Source organism: Coenobita brevimanus, chromosome 104, assembly GCF_032717465.1.
Source record: "Coenobita brevimanus isolate Jiangsu-jjx chromosome 104, ASM3271746v2, whole genome shotgun sequence".
Classification (NCBI taxonomy): Eukaryota; Metazoa; Arthropoda; class Malacostraca; order Decapoda; family Coenobitidae; genus Coenobita; species Coenobita brevimanus.
This window is the reverse complement of record NC_137057.1, coordinates 8,225,946-8,236,269: the sequence shown is the minus strand read 5'-3', so window position 1 is coordinate 8,236,269 and position 10,324 is coordinate 8,225,946.

The window sequence follows — 10,324 nt, the reverse complement described above, 5'->3', positions numbered from 1 at the left end:
CCATTTCCTTTGTCTGGGTTAGTTATGATAATAGACTCATCATCTTTTAAACTTTTCAACACATTAATTTGCTCTCGTGTGACATTACTGCAAGAATAATTTGAAGAATAAAAACTAGTAAAAGCAATGTGCTTCAAGCTATTCTTTAAAAAATCTTAAGTTCTACCACTACCTTGATAAAAAGAATGAGCAGACAAGTTCTTAAAAAATCGTTCAAATCCAAGAAAATGCCATTCACACCCCAAAGCCCAGGTTCCTCCCGCATTTTCTTGGATTTGAACGATTTTTTAAGAACTTGTCTGCTCATTCTTTTTATCAAGGTAGTGGTAGGACTTATGATTTTTTAAAGAATAGCTTGAAGCACATTGCTTTTACTAGTTTTTATTCTTCAAATTATTCTTGCAGTAATGTCACACGAGAGCAAATTAATGTGTTGAAAAGTTTAAAAGATGATGAGTCTATTATCATAACTAACCCAGACAAAGGAAATGGGGTCGTAATTCTGGACAGGACTGATTATCTGTGTAAAATGTCTGAAATTCTTAATGATGGTTCAAAGTTCAAAATCGTAAATGATGATGAATTTTCTTTGACCCTGAAACGTGAAGATCAAGTAAACAATTTCCTAAGGAAGCTGAAGTCTGATGGAGTAATTAGTAATGAAGTGTACTCAAAATTATACGTATCTGGCGCTACACCAGGAGTCATGTATGGGCTCCCTAAAGTACATAAACAGAACTGTCCAGTCAGACCCATTCTCTCTGCCATTGGGACTGTTAGCTATAACATATCTAAATTTCTTGTACCTATGATTACCCCCATCACTAAAAATTGCTATACGGTTAAAGATTCATTTACTTTCGCTAAGGAGATTTGTAACTACGATGTTGACCACTGTACTATGGCTTCTTTCGATATAAAGTCCCTGTTCACTAATATTCCTCTTTATGAAACTATAGACATTTGCACCAAACAAGTATTTAAACACGAGAAAATAATAGATGGATTTAATATGAACCAGTTCCGTAAATTACTGTCTCTCGCTTCTAAAGATTGTCTTTTCCTTTTCAACGGAAAATCTTATAAGCAAATTGATGGAGTGGCGATGGGGAATATCCTAGGTCCCTGCTTAGCAAACGCATTTTTGTGTTACCATGAGACAAACTGGCTACAGCAATGCCCCTCCCATTTCAAACCTCTCTACCGTAGATATATCGACGATACATTTTTATTGTTTAGTTCTCCAGACCACATCCCCCTTTTTCTAAACTAATCTCGAGGCATGCTAACATTCATTTCACTTCTGATATTGAAGAAAACAACAAACTTCCCTTTCTTGATATACTAGTCCAAAAAACTAATTCTTTCATCACTTCAGTATACCTTAAACCCACTTTCACAGGATTAACCACGAAATTCAACTCGGCAATCCCAATTCAGTTTAAACGCAATTTCGTGTCAACCCTACCGACCAGAGCTTATAATAATTGTTCATCCTATTCTGCTTTACACTCGGAATTGAGTTTTCTTAAGAAAACATTGTTCTCTAATGGTTTCCCAATGTCTTTTACACAAACCCATATGGGAAGAAAACTAAATAAGATCCGTAACCCACCTGCTCCTAAACTCACAGCAAACAAATCACCTGTGTATTGTATCTTGCCATTTTTAGGTCCAAAAGTTTTTCCATACGTAATAATATATCGAGTTTAGTTAGGGAATTTTACCCTCAAGTATGTCTTAGAACAATTTTCAAACCCAGCAACACCATTGGACAATGGTTCAAACATAAAGACCGAATCCTGACGCTCTGCAATCCTCTGTTGTCTATAATTATAACTGTAGTCGCTGTAATGCGTCTTATATTGGACAGACAAAGAGGCAATTACGAGTAAGAATTGCAGAACATCGGGGACGGTCATATAGAACCGGTCTACCTATGGCTAAGCCACCTTTCTCTGCCATCCGAAATTGCTGTGAAGCCTTAGGCCATCCCATAAGCGAATCTGATTTTTCTGTTGTCCACGCTTGTCGTGACGAGGTAACACGCCTCCTGGCTGAATCACTCCTCACTCACCACCTACAGCCCACACTGGGCACACACGACTGCTCCACGCCCCTTCTCTGTTTTTAAGGTTTGACTTATGTATTGTGTTATTACGTGTATTTCTGTTTAAATTTTCCTTGTACTTAGCAGCATCCCACCAACGTTAGCTATGTATAATTCATTTCCTCATCTTATCATAATAATTCTTCACTTGTATTTTATTAGACATGGTGTTTTACTTTGGTTTTTTACTTTAGTTTTCGTATTTTTATCATAGACATGGTGTTTACTTTGATTTTATTGTATTTTCTATAGGTTTGAAAATGACAAACGAGTTGTCGAAATGTCACCAATTTATTAAAGATGTTCCTGATTACGTTGGTGTTTATCTTTATATATATATATATATATATATATATATATATATATATATATATATATATATATATATATATATATATATATATATATATATATATATATATATGTATGGATGGGATGATGAGAGAAGTGAACAAACGAGCAATAGAGAGAGGGATGGCGTTGGTAATGAATGGTAATAAATGGAATATCTCAAATTTTTTGTATGCTGATGATGCAATACTGCTTGCAAATACCGAACAAGACCTTGGTAGACTAGTGCAGAGTTTTGTTGATGTCTGTGAGCGTCGTACCTTGAGAGTAAATGTAGAGAAGAGCAGAGTGATGGTTATTGTGAGAGAAGGTGACTCCCAGTGTGATGTTACAGTAAATGGAGAGGGACTGGAATTGGTGAGAGAGTTCAAATACTTGGGTACAGTAATTGAAAAGAGAAGAAAATGTGCAAAAGAAGTTGGCAATAGAGTGACACAAGGAAGGAAAGCAGCTGGTGCAATGAAGGCCTTGATAAGAAACAGAGGCTTGAGTGTTGCAGCCGCACGAGGCTTACATGAGGGAGTGTTAGTGCCAACTCTAACATATGGGTGTGAGACTATGGTGTGGCATGAAAATGAAAAGTCAAGAGTAAGAGCAGTGGAGATGGGACTGCTGAGGAATGTATGTGGAATACAGAGGGTGAATAGGATACGAAATAATGTGATTCGTGAAAGGTGTGGAGTGAGGAAGTCGGTGGACACCAGAATCGAAGAGAGAGTCCTGAGATAGCATGGTCATGTGGAATTAATGGATAACAATAGAGTGATGAAAAAGGTATACCTGAGCGATTTTGAAGGAGGAAGGAGGCGAGGTAGGCCAAGAAGGTGGAGAGATATGGTGGATGAGTGTCTGAGGAAGAGAGGTTTGGAAGTCGGTGAGGCTAGGGAACTGACAAGAGATCGAGCTGGCTGGATGAATGTTGTGAGAAGAAGTGCATGATCAGGGATTTTCGCACCTCTTGTGAGCATGGCAGCATCCGAATTGATTCAATCGGATACGTTTGTGTGAAGCTGCAGAATGTGGTGAATGTTTTTGGTATCCGGTAGATACAGGATCCTGGGGGCTTGAATGATGAGTGAATGGAAGTGTGGCCTATTTGGATTGGGCAAGATTGTGCTGTCTGGACATTGCTACTCCTCACCCTGCCCTTGGGTGGGAAAGGAGGTCCGGATGATGATGATGGTAGTTGACTTTAACCCCTTCAGCTATATTAAAAGCATATATACTGCAGTTACAGAAAAAAAGGAATCGCTGTCAAAATGAGAAAATAATGGGTATTCACTTTAATTTCATGATGGTCTTGGTTTCCCTTAATCAAATTAAATTATCTGGCCTTAGCTAAAAAAAAAAAAAAATGTCCGGCGGTAGTTAAAATAAAATAATGTTTTTACAAAAATTAGTTGTGTGACGTTAAGAAGAGAAATCTTCTAAAGCTAGTCAGAATAAAATGCTAAATCACTTCCAGGTTTAAACATTCTTTTATGGCTTAATAAAGTTTTTTTTTTTTTTTTTTTTTTTTTTTTACAGAATAGAGGAATGAACAACAAATGGTTAAAAAAAATAATCCATACACCAGATTACAGGCGTCCTACTTTCTTAAAAAAACTGTAACAGTTGCATTTGAACAGCCGTTGGTTGAAGTTTTAATAAGGAAAACCACTCTGTGGAAACGAGATCCAGAGAGATGCACTTCGGGGAATAAGAGATTTTGATAGGCAGAAGTTCAGCAGTATGGTTGTGTGACAGTCCAGCCATACGAGCTACCAGATGCCCATGTAGCGCAGGGGAAGGCATGGAGAGATGATACAATGGATGCGATTTTGTATGAGCTTTTCCCATAAAAGTATCTATAAAACAATGCAAGAGAAGCAGTATTCCTTCTTGCCTGTGGGGAAGGCAGTTCATTTATAACAGTAGGGTTATTAACAATTCTAACAACATTGTTCGGAATTTTGTCTAATTGTTTTAGTGCAACCTCTCCACATCCATTCTACATTGGTGAGCAATTTTCCAGCTGAGAGTGCACATGACCCATAAATTATGGCCAGCTGCTCGTCAGTGAAGAAGTTTCGGACTGTACAATAAACTACATTTCTCTGAAGTGGTCTTAGCAAGTGGTCTGATATGAGAGGTCCAGCTGAGGGTATTGTTAGTGAAATGCAGAGAATTTCAATACTTTGAGAGAGAGAAATGTTAGTAACACTGAAGGTAATATAGGAATCAGGCATTATCTGTCTGTTAGTAAATTGTATATTTGGTTTTACTAGCATAAACTGAGACAATGTTATTTTGTTCCCATTGAGTGATCTTAGATAAGTATCTTGATTTATGGAGATTGCTGTAGTGAGTTATGAGTTAGAGATATCATTAAACCTTGCGAATGGGTGTTTAAGTGTGAATGAACTGTGAAGCAATGAGTCATCTGCATATGAATGGATGGGATTATTGGTGACAGATAAGAGATCACTGATATGAATTAGGAATAGGATTGGAGCCAGAACCGATCCCTGTGGCACGCCGACATTAATCGTGTAAAAATTGGAATGTATATCACCTACTTTAATTCTTATCTTTTTGTCATTGAGATATGAGGAAAGCAGAGGAACAAAAGACGTTAGGCCATAGCACGGGCGTTTGGATAGAAGGGAATGATGGCAAACACTGTCAAAAGCTTTAGAAAAATCAAGGGCTACTGCATGAGTTTCTTCCTGTTGGTCAATTTATGAATGGTATGAGTTAGGAGATTGAGTACATCGGTAGTAGATCTTTCGTGGCGAAATCCGTTGGATTCATGATGTTTAACTATGTGCCTATTAATTACAGTATCATTACTTTACCAAGGGAAGACATGATAGCTGTTGATCTGTAATCAGAGGGGTCAGAACTTCGTTTCTTCGGAATAGGGTAGATATTGGCTTCTTTCCAAAAATCAGGGAATGAAGAAGTACATATGCATAGTCTGAATAATTTAGCTAGAAAAGGAGTAAGCTCAGGGGAACATCTTTTTTTTTTTTTAACAATTGGAGGAATTCCATCTGGACCTGGAGCTTTGTTAGTTGATAAATATTCTAGGATGGATTTTATATTTCTATTCTATATATTCAGTGAAGCAATTTCTGGAGAGTCAACTTCTAGTACTAAGACGTTCTGGCTGACTTTCTCTAAAGCAGTTGATCTAAATCAACGTTAAATGAACAGAAAAATAACAGACGTCTCATAGTTTGAGGTATTTCCTTTATTTGACACAAGGATTTTATTTTAGGGGTTTCTCTGATCCCCTATCGCCATTCATCTTACGAGCATGATGGAAACAGATGTAATCGTGAAGCAACTCCCCTGAGCTGCTGTCGGAGCTTCCAACATGCCCAGTGATTCATATTTCCAACAGAGAGGCAGGACGAACAGACAGACAGGCGGGTAGGCAGGCAGTCTGACTCAGTCAATTGGCCATTAGGTTGATCAGTCGGTTGCCCATATGGTTGGTCGGTTGGTCCGTCTGTCGGTTGGATGTTCAGTCAGTCAGGCGAGCAGGCACACGTGCCCAAACATGCACTCACATGCACATGCGTGCACACACAAAAGCACACACACACACACACACACACACACATACACACATGCACACACACACACACAACTCTGATACACCATTTTGAAGCAGTGAATGTGAATGTCGGAGCTTCGAAACTCCTACTGCTGCTTTGCATCAGTCCGCAGCAGTGGAGGGTCAGCCATAGATATGCCTCACTGGGGACTGACTGGCCAAGGACGGGAATAGATGGTGGAAGAGATGGAAGGGAGGCATGGAGGATAGGACTGAGGAGATGAAGAATAGGAGAAACGGAATGGATGCCGAGATGGAGAAAAATGAATGCTAGGAGAGAGAGAGAGAGAGAGAGAGAGAGTGAGAGAGAGAAAGAGAAAGAATGATCCATGAGCATGTTTGTGTGTAGTTGTGTAGTGGTGTGTACGTGCCTGGTGAATAGTTATGAAGTGGCTTGAACGTTTCATGAGTGCAGATGTGTAGTGGTGTGTACATGTCTTGAGTGTAGTTGTGTAGTAGTGTGTATGTTTATTGTGTGTAGTTGTGTGGTGGTGTGTACGTGTCTTGTGTGTAGTTTTGCATACTGCATGACCTGGGTCGGTATTCTCGTCGGTTAACCTGCCCCGTCCCGACCGATTTTCCACTATTGACTCCCCCCAATCCCGACCAAGTTTGGAAAAAAAAATTGGGGGGTTCAAACCTTCGCTTTTGGTGAGAAACATCGAGAATTCATAGAGAAATCTCTCACCCGAGGTTTAAAATGCTCGATACAGGTAGCAGTACCCCTTACCTTACTGGGATTTCTATCAGGCTTGATCCAAAGAAAACAGGTCTTTGGGAGGGTAACTATTCCACACCACTCATAAATGGTATTTATTTATTTATTTGGTACAAATTTATATGAAGTACGAGAGTATATTGGTTTGCACACAGTAATATAGACAATATAAGCATTGTTTCACTCACCAAACACATGAACATACCTAACTTTTTTTGGTGACGTTACCTGATCATCACTTCTGACTGTTTCTTCCTCTAATGCTGCGTAAACTTTGTCCTCCACATTATCATCGATTGGGGAAGCTCTCTGGCCCTGAATTTCCTACCGTGGCATGATGTTTTTACTAGCCAGGTCACTAGTAACAGGTGAAATGCTGAGACAATGGTGTGTGGGGGGCGGGGGAGGTCACACAGGGTAAGGCATCGTCCCTGCCTGGCATCTTGTAGAGGAAAGTGTCCTATATATATATACCAAAAATCGCGCATGAAAATTGAAAATTAGGGACCCTGTAATTGATGTGCGTTTATATACGTCAACGGGACTGATAGTGACAAAACGTGTGGACGTATATATACGTCAATGGGATGCAGCGGGTTAAGGAAGCTTCCTAGCACTTCATCCTTAGCAACTTACTATTGGATATGGCTCCTTATTATCAATTTATATGATAATTATGCTGAATATTGTTGTATCTGTATGACTGAAAAGACACAGAAGAGGACAGTAAGGAGCAATAAGCAAAAACAAATTGCTTAGGAAGAGGTGTTAGGGAACCTACTTGCCCAACAAGAATGAGGACATGTCTTGCCTGTGGTGGATGTATTGGCTTATGATTTATTCCTGAGGGGTGCAGCTGTGACCCTTCGCACTGCTTCACGGGTCAACGCACTTCATGCATGAGAAAACAGAGGGAGAAAGAGAGGAAAGGTGCAGTAGGGAGGCAGGCTGGCAGACAGGCAAGAAAGCAGAGAGGGATGTAGACAGACATACAAAAAGTTGCATAGAGGGAGAAATATGCAGAGACAAAATATCTAACATATACAGACAGATAGATATATAAATAGACAGCCACACAGAAAGATGGACATTCAGAAAGGCAGGCAAGCATACAATCAGGACGGAAATTATACAGATAAGCAAGCAGGCAGGCAGACGTGCGAACGGCCAGAAGAACACACACACACACACACACACACACACACACACACACACACACACACACACACACACACACACACACACTAGTGCGCACATGAACATATATACATAAAAAATACAACATGAAGACGAGACACATCAAAAGAATAAATGTATGTGCTATGGAAAACAACGTCCCTAAAGCATCTAATGAACAGAGCAATTTAGATGTCATCCTGCCTAAAACTTCAATGGTGTGTACGTGTCGTGTGTGTAGTTGTGTAGTGGTGTGTACATGTCGTGTGTGTAGTTGTATAGCGGTGTGTACGTGTCGTGGGTGTAATTATGTAGTGGTGTGTACATGTCGTGTGTGTAATTGTGTGGTGATGTGTACGTGTCGTGTGTGTAGTTGTGTTGTGGTGTGCACATGTCATGTGTGTAGTTGTGTAGTGGTGTGTACGTGTCGTGTGTGTAGTTGTGTTGTGGTGTGTACATGTCGTGTTTGAAATCGTGTAGTGGTGTGTACATGTCGTGTGTGTAGTGGTGTGTACATGTCGTGTGTGCAGTTGTGTAGTGGCGTGTACGTGTTTTGTGTAACTGTGTAGTGGTGTGTACGTGTTTTGAATGTAGCTGTGTAGTGGTGTGTACGTGTTTTGAGTGTAGCTGTGTAGTGGTGTGTACGTGTTTTGAGTGTAGCTGTGTAGTGGTGTGTACATGTTTTGAGTGTAGCTGTGTAGTGGTGTGTACGTGTTTTGAGTGTAGCTGTGTAGTGGTGTGTACATGTTTTCAGTGTAGCTGTGTAGTGGTGTGTACGTGTTTTGAGTGTAGCTGTGTAGTGGTGTGTACGTGTTTTGAGTGTAGCTGTGTAGTGGTGTGTACGTGTTTTGAGTGTAGCTGTGTAGTGGTGTGTACGTGTTTTGAGTGTAGCTGTGTAGTGGTGTGTACGTGTTTTGAGTGTAGCTGTGTAGTGGTGTGTAGATAGTTTTAGTTAAAGTAATAGTACTGAGAATAAAGAGAATTGTTCACGATAATTTTAATAATAATAACAGTAAGAGAAAATAATGTGAGGCATGGTTTTCACTGCAGTTTTCGATCGGCATATTTTTTCTCCTATGCGCGGATATTGAAGCTAACGTTCAAGATGGGAAGAAAAATGATATTAATATTCAAAACTTTTCGGAACATTTTCGTTCGGAATGCTAGTACATTTACTAAGATTTAGCTTTGCTGTTTTCTAGTGACATTTAACTTTATAATACTGTCTATTTATCTGCCTATTGCTCGACGCCCCAATCCCGTAAGGGGTGGCCACAAACAAATCGCCTCCATGTTTCCATGTCTCCAGCTATTTCACTGCCCTCCCCCCAGTTCACACCCTCCTCTCTCATATACCTCTCCTCTCCATCCTTCCATCTCATCCTCGGAATACCCCCCTCCCCTGTCTCCCCCTCCATTTCCCTAACATACACTCTCCTCTTCAGTCTCTCTCTCTCTCTCTATCCTCTCCACATGTCCAAACCACCTCAGTGTATTTCTCCTAACGCTTTCTATCACATCCACATCCACACCACAGGGCTCCTTCACTTCCTCATCTGTCAGTCTGTCTCTCCACGCAGCTCCACATGCTCCTCTCAGATAACTCATTTCCACCGTTCTCACTCTTGACTTGTGTCCTTACAACAATGTTCAAACTTCACTTCCATACGTTATGTTTGGTATCACAATACTATCATGTAGCGACGTTTTTACTTACATGCTTACTTTGTAATACCAAATCGATTAATAATAAATAATTCACATTAATTTCTTGTACGTGTAACGTTTAAGTGTATGCAAATAAGCTCAACCTCACGTTATAATGTATATCTATTTTACTAAATCGACATGCTCTTGTATCACTGAATTCGTTTAATGTAGGAGTAGAGAGACTTCGAGTTGCTAGCATGCATAGAGGTGACAGTCTGCATGAAAAGCTTTATCATGATAGTGAAGCTAGATGTGTCATAGAAAACGTGCTTCCTTTTACACATCCAGGTATCACATAGAGCGCCATTTATCTAAACAGCAAGATGAGGAACTCAGTAATAAACCAGAGGCCAAAAGAAGTCGTCATTCAGATAAGCCTACATTAATCTTTAAGGGACGCTGTATATTCTGTAATATGACAGGTGATATGAGGTTGTCACCTTCTAGAGCCACCCTGAAAGCTAAAATCCAAGTGGAAGTATCTGATCGCAGAACGGTTCCAGCTGATACTATAATACTTTGTGGGTGTGCAATACTCTGGGTTGTCAAATGGCCAAGAAAAGGCGTTATAGAAGATTATATAATAAAGTCTGTGCAGTACGTATGTCATCGTCATTTAGCAGCAAACACGCATCTAGTCTTTGACAGATATCAT